Source organism: Hippichthys cyanospilos, chromosome 18, assembly GCF_059441005.1.
Source record: "Hippichthys cyanospilos isolate Australia breed blue-spotted pipefish chromosome 18, RoL_Hcya_1.0, whole genome shotgun sequence".
Taxonomy (NCBI): Eukaryota; Metazoa; Chordata; class Actinopteri; order Syngnathiformes; family Syngnathidae; genus Hippichthys; species Hippichthys cyanospilos.
Window position 1 is genome coordinate 10,749,255 of NC_142386.1, and position 21,692 is coordinate 10,770,946.

The following is a 21,692-nucleotide window of genomic DNA, read 5'->3' on the forward strand; positions in this document are numbered from 1 at the left end:
TTGTATTTCTTAAATGGCAATGAGTGTGTACTCTTATTTTTGTTGTCCAATTCTCGGAACAATGACAATAAAGCAATACACATTGGAAAATGTCTCTCCAGTCTATAAGCAATCACTGCTTGTTTCATTTCAAAGCACCTACGATTTGAGTGCTTTATAAATCCTAAAAATGTGATGTTAAATTTAAACATTTTCAAGTAGTTCGACTTTCATGTGAGAACATATTATTTTATTTGTAATCATTTCTGATTCAACTTTTCTTAACCCTGAAATGAAGGTATAATAACCTGAAAGTCCTCAGGGTTTTTGACATTTTGAATACATTATGATGACGTTTGAAAATGGTGGTTCAGTTGGTAAATAAATGACGGTCTCAGCCTTGTATATCCAATATACATAAAGCTTGCATTTCCAGCCTCTAAGTGCAAGCAGTGAGAGCATGACAACATGTGCTGCCAAATGTATGTCACGTTGCAAAGAACATTTCCCGTCTCCTAGCAGCTTTATGAATCTTACATGCTATCCCTTCTATGGCTTCCGCAGTTCTATTTTTTTTTCTTCCTTTTTTCTCAGGTGCACACACATCCCAACAGCTCAATCTTTTATGATGGGGCATTTTCGCCGCATGGCTTCAATTACTTGAAGGTGTTTTTGGTGGGAGGGGGCGAGGAGTTGCAGGAGCAAAAGTGTCTGCCTTGTTCCTCGAAGATGATAGATGGGTTATTTTGTTTACGACTACTATAGCGGTGTCAACAGTAGGGCTTGCAAGATGCATTGTTTTTTTTTTTTTAATCGGAATGTCAATCAAAACGTATCGATACTGCTCAGACAATGACAAGCTTAATATATCTCATAATTATTATATTGTGTCAAAACTGGTAGTTAATGGTATCATTATTTTGTAATTAAACATGTCCGCTTCACAGTCTCTAGTTCTATTCCAGCTTGCCTGTGAGGAGTTTGCATGTTCTCCCTGTGCCCGCATAGGTTCTCTCCAAACACTCTGGTTACCTCCCGCATTTCAAAAACATGCATAGTAGGTGTATTGAACAGTCTAAATCACAGGTATCGAATTCCAGTCCTCAAGGGCCGGTATCCTGCATGTTTTCAAACTGTCTCTCTCAGACACATCTGATTCAAATGATTAGGATCAATTTAAGCTACTGCAGCGCTTGCTAATAAGCTAATCGTTTGAAACTGATTTGTAGGGGGGAGAAAACTTGAAAACATGGAGGATACCGGCCCTCGAGGACTGGAGTTGGACATCTATAATTGTCCTTAGGTGTGATTGGATGCGTGAATGGTTGTTCATCTTAATGCCCTTTGAGCCCTGCAATTGGTGGGTAACCAGTTCAGGGTGTGCCCTGCCCACTGCCTGTAGACCGTTTTATATATATACATACACACACACACAGTATGTATATACTGTACATCAATATACAATAATTATAATACATCAATTTTTTAGTCACATAAAACTTGTTTTTCTGGAACACAAGCCCAAGAACAGAAAGACAGGCAAGTTTAATAACCCCTTTAAAGAGTATCAAAGTGTAATAGAAGTACTGTATATGTAGGCCATATAGCGAGTGTGCGTGTGCACGAGTATGTGTGTTTCAGCATTCCAAAAGGCGCGGGGCATTGGAACAGCTGACATTTTCACAAACCAGTAAGCCAGGTAATTGAGTAGCTAAGTGCACAACACTTGCTACAAGCATAAACAGACTTCTGCGCACACTACCTCATTAAGTAAATGCAAATGTTCTGTAGGTGTAGTACAGAAACAACTGCAGCGCACATCTGCTCACTACATTGTGGCATGCACCACAGATGCAGTTGAGAGCAACAATATTTGATGGAGAAGACAGAAAGCATCAGCGAGCGTCTTGGTTGGCGAGTGACCTGCTGTTATCAATGCCTCAGCATCGCAGCTTTTATCAGCGAAGATTGCAGCTATGAGCCCGCGCTACGAGGGCTCCAATAAGTGGAGCTGGGCCCAGACATATCCATCATCGACATTCACTCAGCCGCCGCTCCTCTGTGAATGTGTCAAATGTATTTGTCTTGAGTACACAGTTAAAAGAGCGTCCGACTCAGTGTGAGCATGCTACCATACTAATAACATGAGGTGGAGAGGAGTAACACTAGAAAAAAGGAGATGAGGGGGAGAAACTATTTTGATCATGTCATGAGGACAGTCCTTCAAGGAAAATTGACAGTATAAATATCTATAAAATTTACTATAATACCCTTACCCAAGATCAAATGAGTCAGGTGATCAAAAATGTTTCTAATTTAAATGAGGTATTGACATTTTTTTTAGACACTTTGATCCACATTGTTTTGTTTTTTTTCAGTTACTTGTAAATGATAAACCCTGCCAAAAGTGAACTTTATCGTGCTTGTTTCTTATTAAGATACAATAATTCAGACACTTTTATGCACTTAAAGTTTATTTTTTTTATTTTTCTGGTTCACACTAACCTGTAACCTGTTTGTCCTCTTGTTAATGTTAAAAAGGATACAATTTTACGTACACCTTTTAAAGATAATGATCTTATTTATAGTCACCACGGTAGGTGCTGGTGCGTGAAAGGTTTTCGCTTTGCAAAAAAAATAATTGAAAAGCACTGCATTAGGACAAAACCAAAAAAACAAAAGCGAAAGTTGCAAACAAAGGCTCTCCGATGGCAAAATTCCATCCTAGGCACTATATCTGCTATAGTATGACTCACTTGGGGGATGAAATAGATAGATGGACTACTCTCCTCACGAGCAGTGGGGCAAAAAAACATAAAAGCTTGGCCCGAGGTGGCACTAGAGGACAGGCTGTGTCAAACTAGTTTACCCTCTGTGCAGCTGCCACAGTGTCGCATCTCAGAGTCACCATGACATCGGCGCCCCACACTCGGCCGCATGATGAATGCACTAAAATTTCATTGCTATTGTTTATAGCTACTGGAACAGTTTGGGTCCATGCATATGGCAAAAAAAAAAGTATAACCATAAAGCCGGTAATATTCATAAATTCTTTTGATATAGCTAACATTTGAAAAGCCTCTGTGCATTTATTACACCACTGCTTCATTACTTAAAATGTAATTATCAAATAGCTAACCCATACGCTGACCTCAACTGTGCAATAACAGCATATGCATACATGTTTTAATGAGATTAAAAAAAATTATATATTCTTGATACTACAATATAACCATCTATAATTTATATCCAACAAATCACTCTTCAACAAAATAATTTATGATTAACTCTTGAAAACGCACAACTCTGAAGTGAAAATCATTCCAGGTCATGAAGCATAATCCAGTTCATAAAGCTGACTGGAACCCTGATGTGCAAGGTTATTTGGCTAAAGTATAGATAAAACACATTCTGTTGATTTTTTTTTTAATCAAATATTTCCATCTATATCTCTTCATAATGCCGATGACTCAAGTATTAATTTACTGCCAGCTCAGTTGTTTTGTAATTTTCAAACACAGGGTAAAAGTAGTTAAAAAAATAAATAAAAGAAAATGTAAATTACATTTTTCTCCAAAAATATGAACAAAATCCCACTAAACTTACTTACTTACTAATACTTTAAGGACTAAACTAGATACTCAGCGGAACCTAAACAGAAAAAGACCATACGCACCAAACGTGGCAGCCAAGCTGCAACTAAAACAATTTAGCCAAAAAGCCTTTGGTCACTCACTTTCTTCGCTACTTAATGTCAGCCAATCACAAACAAACCATTTGTCCTTTGGTCCACACAAAGGGGCACATATGATTCTTCACTTAAGACAAAATATAGGACTGGGGGAAAAAAGTTAACCAAGCTGGGTAAATTGAAAATTAACCATAGCCAACTAAAGTTAGTAAGTTGAAAATCAACTATAGCAAACTAAAGTCATTCAACTAAAAATATCAGCCTCAAAGCTCTGTCGAAACCATGGTTTTGTCACTGTTTTATACATAGACATTTCTTGCAGGCATAAATAGTGTTGCAATGGTGACAAGGAAGAAAGTCTTATCCCATCAAAAACATGGCAAGCTTGGGATGATATCAAAGTAAAAAAAAATAGACAAAAATAAAGGCATGTTCATTAATTGCAAAGTGAAAAAGGCATACAACAGCCGTACTTCGGGAAAAAAGTCAGTCTTGACATATGGCTCCATTGTTGGGATTGATGCACCACCTTGTGGCCAAATGGCTGAATATAATGCGTGCTTTAAACACTTACTGATTGAGTAGTTAGCAGATTTTCATTAAAGACAATATTAGCGCATAGACTCTATGTGCTAATATTGTAACGGTATGTGCTGGATGTAGGAACTTAATACTCGTGTTTGTTGACCTTAGTTGTGATTAAGAGTCACTGATGCAAATTACTATTGCTAATGGTAACAGTTAGCATATGAAAATTTTGTTGGTTTCTAAACCAAAAAAAAAAAAAAAAAGGGCTAGCCCCAGCAAGAAACAAGGATTTTGGAATGTATGGAGACACCAATGAGCCAGAGGAAGGCCAAAGTGGCACCCCCGCCCTTGTTAGAACTTTGAGATGTACATGCTAACCACCACACCCTCTACTTATTTGAATTCTTTAGCGCATAATTATGTCTGATTTCTATTAATGATGCATTACTGCTTGTACAACAGTGTGAAATCCTCATGAGCTCAAGCTTATTAATGCTACTGTGCAACAGTTCACAGAGGTTCAATATGTGCATAAATATCAAGAAACAGATGATCTCATATTTTGAAGATAGAATTCTCAGATGATACCGAATTAAGAATAAGAGCAGACACCTATCATTTTAATGAGCAACTCCACAGTTGGGGAGTTAACATTTACAAGCTGTATAACGGAGATCAACTTCTCCTTCTCATTTTCAGAATTACCAACATGCAAATGGTGTAAAACGTACCCATCATGAAAGCAAGCCCATGTAAGTCTGACTACATGTGACAGTTCCTTCCCACTCAACTCAGAAGGAGGACCAAAATTGCGGCTGAGATGTCATCCTCCAGAAGAACAATCTGCATCAATCCACGCTCTGAAAATTAAGATCCTCGTCAAGAAACTTCCTAAAACGCGCGCCTGGTAAAATCAGATGAGACAAGCGGTTCTTCCAGCACCCAGGTTGACATTAGCGTGATCCATCATTGGCTCGCTTGCTCAGGCTTTTTTTCCTCTTTCATACAGTACACTGCTAATGATGGGAATGTTTGCCCTTGAAATCCCAGTTAATAAGCAGCTATGCTATGACATCCGCGATTGGATCATCCGGGGCTGTCACATCTCATCCTGAGGAGAACGCCACCAGACAAAAAGTGAGAGTGGGCGCCAGCGAGCGTCCCCTCCGCCTCTGCCTTCCTTCCTGCCTCACACAAGCAAGCACGCTTGCGTTTGGGCATCACACAGACTCCCGTTGATTCCCCAGAACCAGCGCCCCACGTGCACCCAGCGAGAGCTGACGCAGGTAAGATGCCGGAGACAAACGCCTTTATAGACAAAGCAGCCGCGGGCAAGGATAAGATTGAGTTTGCTTCGATGAGACTCCTGATGCATATACAACAATGAATTAGCATGAATCTGTTCCCCATGACTGACGCCTGCAGACGGAGGGAGGGTGGAAATAAATGGCCCCCGCGCTATTTACCACACATCTCCCGCGTCGCCGTCACTTGGCCATCTAAGTGTGACAGGCCCGCATCGAGCACAGTGGAGATCAGCGTGACGGATGGACGGCCGGGCAGCTGTTAAAATCTCTTGATTCAAGTCCAGACGGCTGTGCCATTCCATGATCAATTGCATCCGCGTGAAAATGCCATCTACCTTAGAGTGACAGGTGGGAGGGGGTCTCGGGGTTCTACATTGAGCCATTTTGGGTGGTGATCAGAGCAATGCTGGAATGGCCTGCACTGGCTTATGCAGGTCACTGAGGAGTCCAGGATTCCAAGTAAACAAGGTGAAGCAGCATTTAGCTGTTCTGCTGCACGCAGATGGAATAAGTTGCCAACAGAAGTGAATTCAGCACCAGCATAAATGCTTTTAAATTTGCATACAAAACAGTTTTGACCTTGGAGGGTTTTTTTTCTTGAAAGCCATTTTAAAATTAACTTCATGATGAGTCATTAAAGTGACACTGTAAGATTCAGACCGTTTTCATTAAAAAATAAACACATTATAAATTTCAAAAACTTACAAGTAAATGTGTCCGCAATGACCAACAGTATGCTTTAAATATAATCGTGGATCTAGTTATCCTTATATCTCATGGGGGGGTGGCATGTCTGTTATAGCAACGGACAGCAGGAGGTGTTGCATCTACTCTAATGCCCCTAAAACCTCCACAGGTCTATGCAAAATTTTACAAATACTCCCTTTAAATCTGCCGTAAATAGCAAACTACAAGTTGCTGCTTTTATCTCATGCTTTGAATCCTATGGCTTATAATTTAAGGAAGGTGGGGCTGCAGGTTTTCTTTTAATAGCCAGCAGGGGGCAATCTCCTTACGAACACAGGGAGACAGAAGAAGACGCTATTAAAGGCTTGATTTTGAATTGGTAATTTACACACTACCAGGAGGACACTATCCACCGTTAAACACAATCACGTGTGTTACTGTTGTGTTGGTGCTGCTATTTTATCTAAAGGTGGAAGTAACTGGTACCTAGGCAGTTGGAAAAAAAAAATCCCCAATTAAAAAAAAAAATGTACCAGCTTTCTGCATTAATGTCTGATGCTAGAAGTCGTGTATAATAGCCCAGTGAAGCCTATACATGGCAAAAACTGATTTAATTTTTTGCCATAGCAGCTTATAATATGAAGAATATGGTGTTTCTATCCATCATTCATGAATGAATGTAAACATGTTGTAGACATTTAAATTAGGGCCCAGTTGAATAATCGCCTAGCTGATTTATGGCCCTTCATCATCAGCCAAACTAAATTGGCCAAATGTCAGATATTTACTCAAACCATATACAGCCGTTGTATACAAGTAGCACTGACGTCATTAGTCATTAAACATAAATCCGTTCCATAATCTTGTATCATTAAACATATATGATGAAATTTGGCGAGGCCATTTCGCAAGACCTATCATTCAAAACAAATGTGTGTGTGGTGTTTGGATTATCTCCCTGTGCTCAAGTGGGTCTTCTCCAGGCACTCTGGTCTCCTCTTGAGTTCCAAAAACATGCATGGTATGTATAATGATGCCATACTGCCCTTAAGTCTGATTGTGAGGATGAATGGTTGTTTTTCTCTGTGTGCCCTGCGATTGGCTGGCAACCGGTCCAGGGTGTTCCCGCCTCCTATCCGAAGACAACTGGGATAGGCACGAGCAAACCTACTGAGGATAAATTGCTGTAGATAATGGCTGGATAGATTATTTAACATTTAGCATTGAGGCTTGAAAATTTAAGTGGGTGAAGCTCAAAATATTAATTCTTAAATAATTGATAAAGTCGATTTCATTGTATTGATTTCAAACGTCTATTTTTTTCATCTATGAAAAAAAATAACAGGGTTGTCTGCTAGGGAGACTCTCATACCCTTCTTGCAGCTGAAACAAAATTGGAGGACCAGGGTAGCAGCGCTACTACTCTGGACAATTTGTCAACCAAGTATACATTTTCTGGACTGTCACTGGGACTAGTGGAGATGAATCACTTAGATGCATCAAATGCTAAAGCTACATACATTTATAGTGACAATTTTGGTTAAGACCTGAGAAAACAGAGCATGTGCAAATTTGGCAACTACTGGTATGTAAATTAACACGAATGTAAATGGCAGCAAGAGATGTTTCTTTTTTTGTTTTAGTATTACATTGTTGTCGCGTAAACGTACCCAGACATAGCTGTATGCTACACGGCTCTTATTCCTCCCCGGGGAGAGGTGTGTGAATATTAGCGAGAGATGAATGCCTGCTCCAGTGAAGGAGGTGTCTAGAATAAAAGCGAAAAGATTCATTGAGAGATCCGCAACACCGATAGCGAGCGACCTCAGTCGCTCCGCCGATTTGATGGAAGTTCAATTCGAATCCTTGGCCAAGCTTGCAGTGGGGAAATTTCTTTCAATTTCAGATTCGGTTGTCACTCGCCGTCGTGTTTTGCGTCATGTGACATACATTGTGTTTTATCTGAATGACAGTCTGCCAAGGTGCATTACTTTGTGTTTCTCGTGTTTGAGCTCACCACGCCGGTTTGTGATCATACGTTCGGATAGATAAGAAAACGATATCATAACTCGAGCAAAGCCATTTGTTACGGCATGTATTTCTTGCTGTAGATTTGAAACTTGTTTTCCAGCAGTCTTCTGAGGCCTGTAACTGCATAATGTATACGGCAGGCAGGTAATATCGTGTTTTATGTCTCTGCGGGCACGGATAATGCTGCCTGAGCACATTTTGGTTGGCTGTGCAATTTTCGGCTTCCTTTCCTCAAGATGTCACACTGTAACGACGATGGATGAGCTGTAATGTTTGCAACGTGACACCGCTCTCAGAATGGTGCAATCTGAACGGGGCTAAGTGCTTCAACGCTTTAACCATTAACTGTCAAGACACGTATGTTAGGTTTATTACCGGATGCATATTTTTATATAGCCTGCCTTTAAATACTGTCTCAAGGGGATTTATTTAACGCATTGTTCTCCATATCGATTTGATTCAGCCCCAAGAAAAATGTGTTTTAGAATTGTGGATACATACAGTACAGTATTTGTGTGTCTTTATGACCAGCTACAATATGAAGGGTTGGTTTGCCTTGCATGTTTTAATTGTTAAGAACCAGACTAATAATAATGATTAACATGTGTGTGACACCTCCCGTCGACCAGTCCTACGGCTGCAAAGGGCAAAGACAAAAGGAAAAACAAACGGTCATAACATCTTTGCAGAATCTAGGCATTTAATCTTAGATGCTAATTTACAGTACTGTTACTGCGTTTTCCCTAGTACTAAAGTAAATGTGTCTAAAAACAGCTGGTACTGAATAAATTCAACAATTAATGTAACGTATGTAAATACAAAGAGCATTGATGCTTTAATTGCAAATGTTCCTGCTCACCTCTACACCTCTGTGCAATTTGGAGTGTTGTTTTGGGGTGTGGGAGGAAACGGGATTACATAGAGAAAATCCACAAAAATCACGGAAAGAACATACAAACGCCAAATGGAGATTCAAATGTAAATCTGGTGACGGCGAGGCGGACAAGCTCGCCGTAATCCTACTGCGCTAGCGAGGCTTCAACTTTAAAGTCTCTAATCAGGTGTTACAGTCAATATTGCTTGTTTATGATCTTGAGCGACACGCTCCAATTAATAAACCTCATCGCAAAAGTCGCAAGTGCGCTGTCGTCGTCGTATAAATTATTCAATAAATACCTGAAGTGCAAAAGCAGTAGTAGTGTGCCACATTTCTTGGTTTGAGTCTTTTTAATTCTGCTTCCCCTGAGTAAGACTTGTGCTGCTTTCAGATATTTACTGTAAGTATGGTGATAGTTTCGATGACTTTCTAATATGAAGCGAAAGAACACTGTTAGCAGCCTGTATAGAAAATGGCAGCTTTATCAGGAGTGCGACACTTTTAGTTGACAGAATGTCACTCTACAGGCGTATGACCTTTGGAGAATACATTAACACTTGTTGGCATGTCTGGAGATTCTATGTCAAGATACAGTATAAGCATTGAAGTTACCAAATTACGCTTTGTCTCACGGGGGGAGGGGGTGCAAAGATTAATTTTGTATTCCTGCAATGGGTATTTAAAAGGCAGGTAATTATTTTAATCTTGTCATCGTATGCAAATGCGAAAGAAGGGCAGCCAGACCTGATCTGGTAAGAAAAAAAAAAAAAAAAAAATCAAGGAGATGTAGGCAGGAGGCATTGGTCTAATACCCCTCTGAAGTGAGCTTATATGCATTCTCGTGGCTATTTTTTATGAAGTGTATGAAAAAAAAAATACATAAACCAATTGTAATATTTTCCCAGCAAGACGGACACTGCTGTGACAAATTCAAAGCAATAAAGATTTCATTGTGGGCACAATTTCCTATGTTCAATAGTTAGAGAAATTAGATGGAAAAAAAATAGTACAATTATAAATATTAGGGGTGTTGGCTTAACAATAATTGCAATCAATTGTTTAGTCCTGGTTAAAGCATTTTTAATCACATTAAACGCATTTTTAATCTCAAAGTTTACACTTTCTGCATGCTGATTAAATGAGTTATTTTTATTCCTCAACTTGCGCATTCAACCACATCTTATACTGAAGAGAACACGGATTGGTTGTTATCAATTTTGGCATACACGTATATGCTCCCATCGTGGGTGGGAGTGCAGAAGAAAGACATGAAATTAGAAGAGCATGTGAGGTTTGTTGGTACATTGAATGGTAAATTTAACTCTAGTATAAGACACCCTAACATCGACTTCGAATGATATGCATTCTTTGTAAAGCTTGCCATAGAAACAGCACGTTTAACTTACCGAATAAATGCAAAGCACTCAGCCAGCTGTGAATGCAGCCAGTTATCGATAGCAACAAAGAAGCTAATGTCGCGAGCCATAACAATGCTCTTTGGCAAACTTGGCTCGAGAACACTCTGCGTTTGAGCAAGTCTGCGATGGACAGGATGGACGTTTAGGTTGATAGGTAACAGCCAGAATGTTTACAACTACATTTGTTAAAGAGGAAAAAAAAGAAAACAAAACTGACTGAAAAGACAAACTACTTACTTACGTTCTACAGCAATATTTTGATAGGCAACGAACGCCGGTTGAGGGTTTTTCTCAGAAATTTGTGGGTGATATTAAAATTATATTAATTCAATCAGTCAATTACAGATCTTAATCAATCTGTATTTTTTTTAAATCTCTTGACAGCACTAATAAATATGATATAATTTATTATCCGTAATCATTGGCACACAATGGTGCAAAGACTGCAGGTAGGAATGCAAGCACAAATCCTTTGACCACACATGCAGCACACCCACGGTTACATCGACGCTCGCGAAGTGCGTAAACAGGATCGATGACACGGGGGCAAGCAAAAAGGCAGGTGCCAGAAAAAGGCAAACACGTCAGTCAACAAAGTGGCAAGGACACCCTGGTGCCAGGTGGTAAACGTGGCCCCATAGCTACATCTGCTCCTGGTGGGAGACTACATGTGTCTCCGTTGCAGCCAATCAGCTTGCGCTTGAGCAGTCACACTGTCATCTACCCAACCTGGAATCGTGCGGCTTCCTGAACAGCGGGACGATGAATCTGCAGCAATTACACCATGAGACGAAACCAGACTTGATGAAAGGAGAAGGTTCAAGTTACCCTTCTTCCTCATTCGACTTCCTGGGCTGTCAAATCCACTAAAATAACCCAGCACACTCTTGGTTAAGCAGAAGATTATTGCTCCTTCATAAATAATGCACAGGCAAAAAATGTATATATCCATTTCAATCTCATAGCACCAATGTTTTTTTCAGAATAGCTCCTATTGTATGCTGTAAAAATCTGATGGGACTGATCTGATGATGCTTGCCAAGACCAAATTCGGTGACTCATTCTGGAGTTCTTCTCCAACAACAACCGCTGTCATAATTTCTCCTTGTATGACAGGCTGCATTGTGCCAAGTTTAGCTGAATCCTGAGTAGGATTGATCTAACAGAAAATTACAGGCCCTGTTCCATTCCACCTACTAGAACACCTGTAGTGAAAATAGCAGGCAATTTCACAGATGTATGGTGATATCATCTGAGCATTGTACAAATCTGGCAAAACAGTACATGAGCATACGCTGTAGATAACTTGAATGACACAGGCAGACTTAAAGGGACAGTCAGTAACAAATAGTGATGAACAGAAAGTTAGAAATTTTAAAAACCCACTTTAAATTCTGATAACATGCAAATAAATGTGTTCAAGCACATCAACATTTTTTTTTCCAATCTAATTTTAGGTCTAGTAATCTAATATATTAGATGGGGAGTGGCGCTCACATGGAAGTCGTCATGTTTAGCCACCATCTTCTAGCAACAAAAAGCCGGAGGAGGAAAACTTGGTGTATGTAATTCAAATGCATTTTGTATGTCAGATTGAATCTGGTGTGCAGCCGAGCGGGTTTCTGGTTTGTCTGCCAATTGCAAATAAAAACAGAGAAAAAGGGGAAAGAAAGGTTTGTGTGCCAATCGTAAATAAAAGAAGGATGAGAAGAAGAAATAGAACAAGGATGATGGATGGGGGGTGGGGGAATCCACTCCACGCAGTAAGCAAGAAAGTATCATAACAACGGGGCAGATCATAGGATGACTGAAGTTATTCTACGCATTTGAAATCACCTACCAAACGCAAAGGAAAACGCCAGCAAAGGCATCACAAGAATTTACCTTGGCGTGATGGAGGGAAAGTGTGGAAAGTGTTTTGGAGTCCATACTGTGCAGCCAGAGGTGTGCATTTTAAATATTTCTGTTGGCACCCTGTCCCAATATCTAGTTCTTCAGGAGCCAACCTCCTTGGGGGTGTAGGGTGGGAGGGTCTTAAAATGACCTAGGATCACCTAAAATCCTATGATGGGTGGCCAGGGTTGGATGCATTTACCAACAAGTGCCAAATAGTGATAGGACGAGTTTTGCTTTGTTTACTTTTTTAACTTGTTGGGCCAGAAGTGCAATGAAATAGATGGGGAGAACGCACCGCCTGTCAATCTACTCCATTAAAGTAAAACTATTCCGCCCTCGTTGTGAGTGGTCAACTTAGCAGATAGCCAACAGCGTTCCACGATAAACACCAAAGGCACCTGGTAAGTTTTTGATGTTTACTAAAGCAATTGTGAAACTGAAATACAAAAAATACAAGTAAACAGTAGTTTCTGGCACAACATAACAAACACATGAATAAATAGTACTCACAGACAAGTCACCTCGAGCTACAGCTGATTGTGAAAGAAAAAAAAAAAACTTCAACCTTCTGCTTTTGTACATGCGTTGGTTAGCACTGCACACAATCAAATCAGTACTGATAGTCCACCTGCTCTTTTAAAGGGCAGCGCACCTGTGTCCTTAAAGGGGAAGCACAATGGGCCTTCTTAAAGGGGAAGCACATGGACCTCCTTAAAGGGGAAGCACATGTACCGCCCAAAAAGGGACAGCACAAAAACAGCCAAACGTAGTGAGAAGGTCAGTTATTGCTTCAAAATAAACTGTACCACGTAATATATGACACGAATGGCCTTGCTGCATTTTTATTTTAAAATTCCTCCTGGGAGCACTGTCGCAACAATAGCCACCTTGATAATCTTTTGATCCCAAAGACTGAGCAGCCCAAGAAGTAAACAACACGGTGTTTTTTCAGGTGATGTTTTTTTGGCTGACTTTCTATTTCCCATATAGCGGACGTCATGCGGTTGACCAACACTATCTCGGCGGCCGACCGCGATCGAGGTATTGAGCACCCCTGCTCTAAAAATGACAAAGTGTCCCTTTAAAAGCTGGGTAGGACTCTGAAAAACAAGTGGCATAATGACCCAGATCGCAACGTAACCCACAGCACGCTGCGGGTGTCGCAGTTGTGACTTGAGGGCTCCTGGGTATGTCTTTTACATTGTGTGGATGAGACTCCACTATTTGAGCAGAAATAAAGCACAAATCCTACACTCGCCCAAGGTGTAGCTCGACAAAGATCTCAACAGTGACCTTTGTGTGTGTGTGTCTTCACCATCCAGGGACATAATCCCTGTTTGGCCGTGCAGCTGGCATGCAATTGAGTCACGCGTCAGCCCTGATTAGAAGCAGCAGTGGTCCGCGGGCCCCATTCCTCTGCCAGAGCCAGGAGAGGGAAAGGCCAGGGCCACCACATCCAGTCTGCGGATGTGACCTTGATGGGCTATGATAGAGAGGAAGAGACACAATTCGCAATGCCACACAATATCTGTAACCTTCTACTCGCCGCCATGCATGCGCAAGCCACTGAGCGATGCCAGACACACACTCGCACTATGTCAACTCTGCCCCGCGATTAATTCCGGCAGTCTCCTCCTTCGTGCCATCCAATCATCCATCTCTCTTTGCATATTGGCTGCTGCCTTTGTGTGAGGTATCTTAATTTCAAATATGATTTCCTTTTCATGCTCAGCAGCTGCTATGCTAATTTAAAAGAGATAGTGGCTTAAAGGGAGTCCAAATACTCAGCTGAACGAGCAGTAACCACGTACCATACATTCAAATTCTATTAGTGAAAGCATATTAAAAGTAACAGAGTCCATTACATCATTCTAATTCTTTGTTCTTCATCACCGGCGCTTTTTGGTACAAGGATATTATAGCTGCATAGTAGGTAGAAGTGTGCTATGGCGCAGAAGTGTGCCGTGAGATATCATCTCTTGATGTTGTCTGAAAATATGTATTAACTTCAAATATATCTTGATCTAGTTATGTCAGCAAAGTAAAGTGAATAGGAAAGCAATTGAAAGTTCTTTCAATAGACACTGGAAGGTAGAATAATAACCTTTTGTATCCACCTGTTGCTATTCTTACAACAGAATAGATCATGCCTTCTTGTGAATACAAAGTGAAATTAAAAAAAGCAGGCCTACATTCCACGATAAGTTAGTCAATTTGCGAGTAAACTGACACAGGATCAACATGTTTTCAGTATACATACAGTACTGTTTGTGACATTTCTATTTGGAAGCATGCCACTAGATTTTCCCATGTGTAAATGGTGAAAACATTGTTTCGGTGAAAGCTGGGAAATAATTAATTAATTAATAATAATTAATAACTGATACATTTGCACGGATCAAGAATGTTTTTATTTTTGTTCATTGTACTGTACATGTATTAAATGTGCAGATTCCCTCATTTTGCAGCCAATAAATGATTGCTTATGTAAAATTGAAGCATATGCAGTTCTCGACAATATTGGGCCCATTTACATGAGGTTTGAACAGTAAACTGATCAAAACTAGTTTGGCTTGACATTCAAGTGAAAACATTCACATTTCACATGACTTTTAATGTAAACGATTAAAAAGGAAAGTCAATCCAAACATTTTCTTTACGATATGCTCTATGCACTCCCACTTGAAAAACATGGCGTTCTGATTGACACTGCATTTGTAAAATATGAATTATACAGCAAAATACAGCTGGTTTTTACTATCTTGTGGCCATTTTGTCTGTTATGCTACCGTTTACATTAAGGTTTAGTTTAATCTAAATCGAATATACTGTAAATTTCAGGCCATAATTTGCCACTTTTTCTCACATTTCGAACTGCGGTTTATAGTCCAGTGCGATGCATATGCAGTTATTTTACTAGCCACTAGGGGACAGGCCCCCAATAACAAAGGGAGACAGAAGAAGACACTATCAAAGTAGTGATTTTGAACTGCTATTTGACCTGCCTCTAGGGGCACTCTCCACTAGTAAACATAATCTGACATTTACTCTTGTGTTGGTGCGGTATTCTAACAATCCAAACGTGCAGGTCTTTTGCTGAGAATATATTGATACTGTTCTTATTTCATTTTATTATTTAAATTCTCATTACTAAACTTATCTTAAATGTGCAGAAATGTTCAGTCTGGGTTGAAGGTAGGATGTTACTGTAACCAGGCAATTTGAAAAATTAAAATGTTAATTAAAATAAACGAATAAATGTCCATGTATCATCTTTCTGCATAATTATCTCACGTTACAACCTGAGGTTTATAGTCTGGTGCGGCCTATACATGAGAACCAAATCAATTTCAAAAATCAAAAATCCATTTGATTTAAATTTGTCTTACTGCGGTGCACTTCATAGTCCGAAAATATGATCATCTAATATAATGGACCTCAAATACATTTATATTGTTACTAAGACCTAAAATATCACTGCAGGTACAACTATTGACAAATGTCTGGCTAGTCAGAACATAAGTATGTTAAAGACACTACTAAAGTCCAGAATATTTACTGCATAGTCAGTTGGTACACTTTTGTGTGGTGTCAGATTCAAAAGAAAAAAAACAAAGATGCCCTGCTCTGGAAATACTGAAAATGACTGTTTTGAAAGCAAGTTCAACAAACAGACATACACTCATACACTCAGCACTGCATGAGTTTGCTTTTTTTGTTAACATACTGTAGCACTCATTTAAGGGAGCGCACTTAGGAGGAGATTTGCTTTTAAACAAGTGTGTTACTGAACCCAGTGGAGAATGAGCAGTGTAGCCAAGCTGAAGAGATATTTTCTACAACAGAACTCAGATGCAAAACAGGCGCGCTGAAGAACACAAGTGGGGGCTGGGCGGGTGCTCGGGTTACCCAATTCAGGTGGACAGGAAATCTGAAATGCTCTGGGAATAATACTGTGGGGAAATGTGCTGCCGGTGGACTAGAATTTGCATAGCAAATTTCAGGCAGGAAAGGACAGGTAATATACATTAAAAAAAAAGTGACGTATTTGCAATTTGACTAATCAGGATAACGACTATACATAGGCACATCAGTGGAAAACAACATGCTATATTTACTCTAATAGAGTAGTGTAATTAACTTTTTTTTTTTTTAGAGAAAATGTTCTTGTCTCATTTTGGTGAGGATACTACTTGCTGTCAACTGAAAATGACATCACAGTTGTTCAGAGCAATGATCAATCAGATCTTACCTGTTTTCTGAGTTTGGTCTTGTGATATTTGCAAGCTGAACGGTGACTGAGCAATTTTGGCATCAATATTTTCTCAACAACAATCAACAAAATAGAGGTCCAAAAGTGACCAGAAATCTGCAACAATATTGTGAAGAGATAACTAAAGAAGTAACCATGCACAGGGAAAATCGAATGAATTTCAACTCAACAATCTCATATTTACTGACAGCCGCCCGTGTTAGTCATACGTTTGATTGTACCCTCTCTTTTCCCCACCAAAGGATTTTGAAACTCCACTGCATGCCTCGTTGAGTGGCCCACCCTGCTGAAGTGACACCACAAGGAGGCGTTCATGCTCGGATGCAGTTTTTCAATTCTTATCAGACCTTCATGTTTTCAATCAAGTTTTTCCAATTTCACAAGCATATAGTAGATGGAAATGAGTGATACTTTGTCCTACCTCTATCTTGGTCGCTCGTCTTTTCCCCACGGAACATGTCCCCCTCAATAATAAATAGGATACCGGTGGCATCTGAGGGAACCTGCATGCATGCAGCACCTTCACCTCACTTTTAGGCCAAATGAAGACAAGCTACGAACATGTGCATCGCACAATGGGAGCCCTTGGCTTCTTTTCAGGCTGCTGGCTGCAGCTTTGATGCAAATGATCATCCAGCTCTACCGTGCACTGCATGTCTTCCGGCATGCAATTCATACACGACCTCAACCTTCTTGTTTGCGCTCGTTTGGGGGGCGCACGCGCTTCCCCAACACTGATATGAAAACACCTGCCTTAGAATTGGATCACGTATAGCTTTTTTTTTTTTTTTATCCCACGAGTTTTCGAGCATAGCGACATCTCATGGAGGAAAAAAAAGTGTAAATAATTGTCAGAATTGGAATAGACCGCAACAATAACAAACTCCGTAGTGATGACATTGAAAAGACACACGTAAGTAAGCCGGCGGGATTTTCGCCGCGTTCTGTCTCATTAAGAAGCTTCATTCTGCGGCTTGAGTGTGGGAGGTGCGCGGTGTCGTTACCTGTGCCTCAGCCGGCGATCCCACACACAAGCGAAGGCTTGCTTTTTGTATTCCGGTCGGCCAAAGACAGCACCAAACAAGAGGGGAGGGGGCGAAAAAATAAAAAATCCTGCATCAAGGTGGGATAAAAGCAGCAGCAGGGAAAGAAGCGTTATTAATCTTCAGAGTGATGGTGGTCGTTCTTATCTGCTCTATGCGTGGAGAAAAAGGCGAGAGCAAGGGAAGCCCCGAGCCGCTCCGCGCAGACAAAGATGCTTCCTCTCCTCCGCAGCATCCTCCTCCTCATCCTCCTCAGCATCGGGGGCCGCCTCTCCCCTGACACTTGATGCTAACAGTTGGCGAGGTAGCTTGGCAGGGTTGAGGGTGCGGTCAGGCGTCGTGGACCAATGGTGCTTCCCACCACACCAACAAGCAGCAGCAGCAGCAGGAGGATTTCGATGAGCGTTCAGACACTTGCTGTGCAGAGTGCGTATTTAGCCACCATTCTTGCATATCTCGGGGTTGTCTGATAAGAATAATACATTTTATTGAAGGGGGGGTATCCAATACAACTACTTCATTGTTTAAACAAACTAACTTCAAATCTGTTGCTTAAGTACCCTCGAGCAAAGCTATATTGATGGAGTGGGTTTTTGTTATACTCTCCTTTAAACCACTGTTATTCGCCCCGAGGGACAGAACCCTGCCACCAATTGCATAAAAACATTAGGAGTGTCCAAAATAACATTTAATTACATCCATTCATTTTCTATAGCCCCTTATCAACACTAGGGTCGCTGGCTTGCTGGAGTCTTCAGGCAGTAGGTGGGGGGGCACCCTGGACTGGGTGCCAGCCAATCATACTCAAAAGACAAAACAACCTTTCACATTCACACCTAAGGGCAATTTGGCGTAACTAATACACCTAGCATGCATTGTTCTGGGAAGATAAGGGAGACAGGAGTGCCTAGAGAAGACCCACATGAGGACATGCAAATCCCACACAGGAAGGCTGGGACGAGCTGGAATTGAACCGGGGACCTCTGAACTTTGAATGTCACCAACAGGAATGACGAAGAAGTGTGGAAGATAGTGGACCCAAAAGTGCAGAGAGGCCGGAGGGTTGACGTACTCAAAATATGGTAATTTAATATGACACAGACACAAATAAACAAGAACAAAACAAAACAATACAAATCTGAAACTAAAAGACTAAACTCACAAGGATATGGCAGAAAGAACAACAACGGGGCAGCAGAGTACTCATCGACAGGAAGACAACTGGACCGTAAGACATAGACAATGACCTCACAACTAACTGAAAGCAAAATTAGAATTAAATACTCTCGCCACTAACAAGGAAAAACGAAACAGCTGGACAGAAACAAAAGGCAGGGGAAGCTGATTGGACGACACATGGAGGGCAGGTACATACAGACAGGTGGAAACAATCGAACTAACGAGACCACTGACAGGGAGGATAGACCCCAGGGAACAGAAACATGAACTGAGCAAAATGAACACAACCCTGCAAAAACAGAAACCTGAAAACCCCAATCACCCATGGCAAAAAAAACAAAAACAAAACAAAAACAAAAAACATATCTCTATCGAACATGACAGCAGTCTTCCACATTGGAAGACCACATGAATTACAGTCCACGTTAATTTCTTTAATCACCTTCATCAAATTTCTAATATTATACTTTTTTACTGATTACCATAAATTTCGACCTATAAACTGCTACTTTTTTCTCACGCTTTGAACCCTGCATTTATAATCCGCTTATCTGCAGTTTTATACCAGCCACCAGGGGGAAGTCTCCCATTAAATACTGTTGATTTAAAGTCTTCATTGACCCTAACGTTCCAGTTTTTGAAACATGGGCCAATGATGATGTACCTGAAGAAAGGCCAAGCAAGCCTGAGGAGAGCATGAAATGGAAATTCCAAGTCATTTATGTCATGCAAATATTTAGGTTTTAAAAATTGCTTCAGCAAGAAGGAAAAAAACTATCATAAATGTATAAAAAAATCATAAATGTATATCTAAAATGAAAAGAAGAAATCACCTGTAGCAATAAAAATGAAGCCGACTGCTGCAGTGGGCCACATATGTGGCAGCACCCTGGGATTTGAATATGACACCTGTGATTTAGCTTTCAATCAACATGCATGATTTTGGAATGTGGGAGGAAGCCAGAATACCTGGAGAAAGCCCACGCAACCCCGGGGAGAAGATGACAACTCCAAATCTCCAATGTGAATCAGATTTGCTAACAAATAAGCCATTGCCCTTAGAGGATATTCATTTAACCATATTTATTATTGCCGTTGTAGTTTGCAGTGGTTTTAAAACTCCCCTGCAGCATACCGAGAGCTATTTCTTTTAGCATTGTTTATATGGGTTAAGCAAAATGATCCAATAGACTTGTACGGCGCCCAAACTGCAACCACAATAATAAACACGTTGTTAAACGCATACCTCTTTGAAAGTGACAATCAAAACAAGGCCTTGAGCCTTGCGTTTTCATTTATGTGGTCTTATCAGTTCACTTGTGTACGGCATCCTGATTTCTCTCCCGTTCTTTTTAGCTTGGTCTTTTTGAGGAGAACACATCTATGAGTATAATAAAAATAGGAGAGTCGAAATATATTATGGTTTTAAAGAGGAAAAGTGTATGTATACCAGGCAACGTTTATGTAGTCAATAACTGCATTAAACTCATCTTGAGATCCACATTGCGCAGTTGGCACCAATTTCGATGTAATCCAATTGAAAAAGTTCACACATCTGACAAATCCTATCAGATCGGATTGCTTTACAGTATGTTGTGCTAATGTAGTAACATCACATGCTTTGGATTGTGATTTAAAAAAAAAGTGAAAAGTAATAAAATGCTACACAGCCTCAGCTGTTCATCATTAATTTCACAAGGAAAAAAATACAGAAGGCCTCCAATTGAATAAAACCTGGTCTATTTGAGGACTTTTTAACTTTTCATAAATCATCCTCCAAATTCTGTTCTTGTATTGATTCAGAATACACGGTTTCGAACAATGCTTCTCAATTATTTTTTTGCACCCCGTGTCAGGAATGAGAAAACATTTTGCACACCCCAACTCACCACAATGGCTAAAGAATAAGATAACCATCTATAAAAAATGGTATGAGTATATCCACAACCATATCCTCTTTAACATTAACAAAATTAATATAGCAAAAAAGCAATGTAAATTAACTTTCAGCAACATTAACCTGATTTTACAGGGGTTATACAGATTATAGGTTAGTCTGAAATAATAATAATAATAATAATAATAATAACACTAATATACATATATATACTGTATATACATATATATACTGTATATATATATATATATATATATATATATATATATATATATATATATATATATATATATATATATATATATATATATATATATATATAAATTAGTGCATCAATTACATGTATTTTACAAAAGGCCGATACTTATTTAAACTAGAAACATTTTTGACCCACTGAATTGTTTGATGCTTAAAAAAATTAAATCAATAAATAATAATAAATGTGAACTGATCTGATTAACAGAAGAACATCAATATCTTATAACATTGTAACCTGAAGAAAATCGTACAAAACATTGTGCTGTTTCTTTCCTTGATCATATTTATTCATCATTAAAGGGATTCAGAAAAATTGTTGACAGCTATTTGGAAAGTTTCTAACTCCCGCCCAGAATTTGACTGAGAGCGCCACTGCACCACCTAGTGCGGTGGATGTGCAATTACACTTCACATGCAAAAGCATCGCAAGGTCTCCGGGGTAATATAAGCCCCAATCACGCCCCTCCCAGGGGTGCTCGTCTCACTACTTGAGAAGGACTGGTTCAGGGGTGCCTAATGAGGTGTCCATTAAGTTTGTATGGCAATACCACTGGGTAGGAATGTAGCACAAATTATTATGTGCTTAGAAGGAAGCCACTTCACTTGAAAAGTAATTATGAAGTCTGCT

At 39.9% G+C, this 21,692-nt stretch overlaps 1 protein-coding gene across 1 annotated transcript in view; it reads right to left on the bottom strand.

Annotated features, from left to right (window-relative positions):
• Nucleotides 1-17,876, bottom strand: part of LOC148408917 (neurexin-2-like) — a 171,963-nt gene extending 154,087 nt beyond the window's left edge. Inside the window, exon 1 of the mRNA XM_088440142.1 lies at nt 17,692-17,876. The gene's annotated coding sequence lies outside the window, so the exon portion shown is untranslated. The remainder of the gene's footprint in view (nt 1-17,691) is intronic.
• Nucleotides 17,877-21,692: the final 3,816 nt, after the last annotated feature.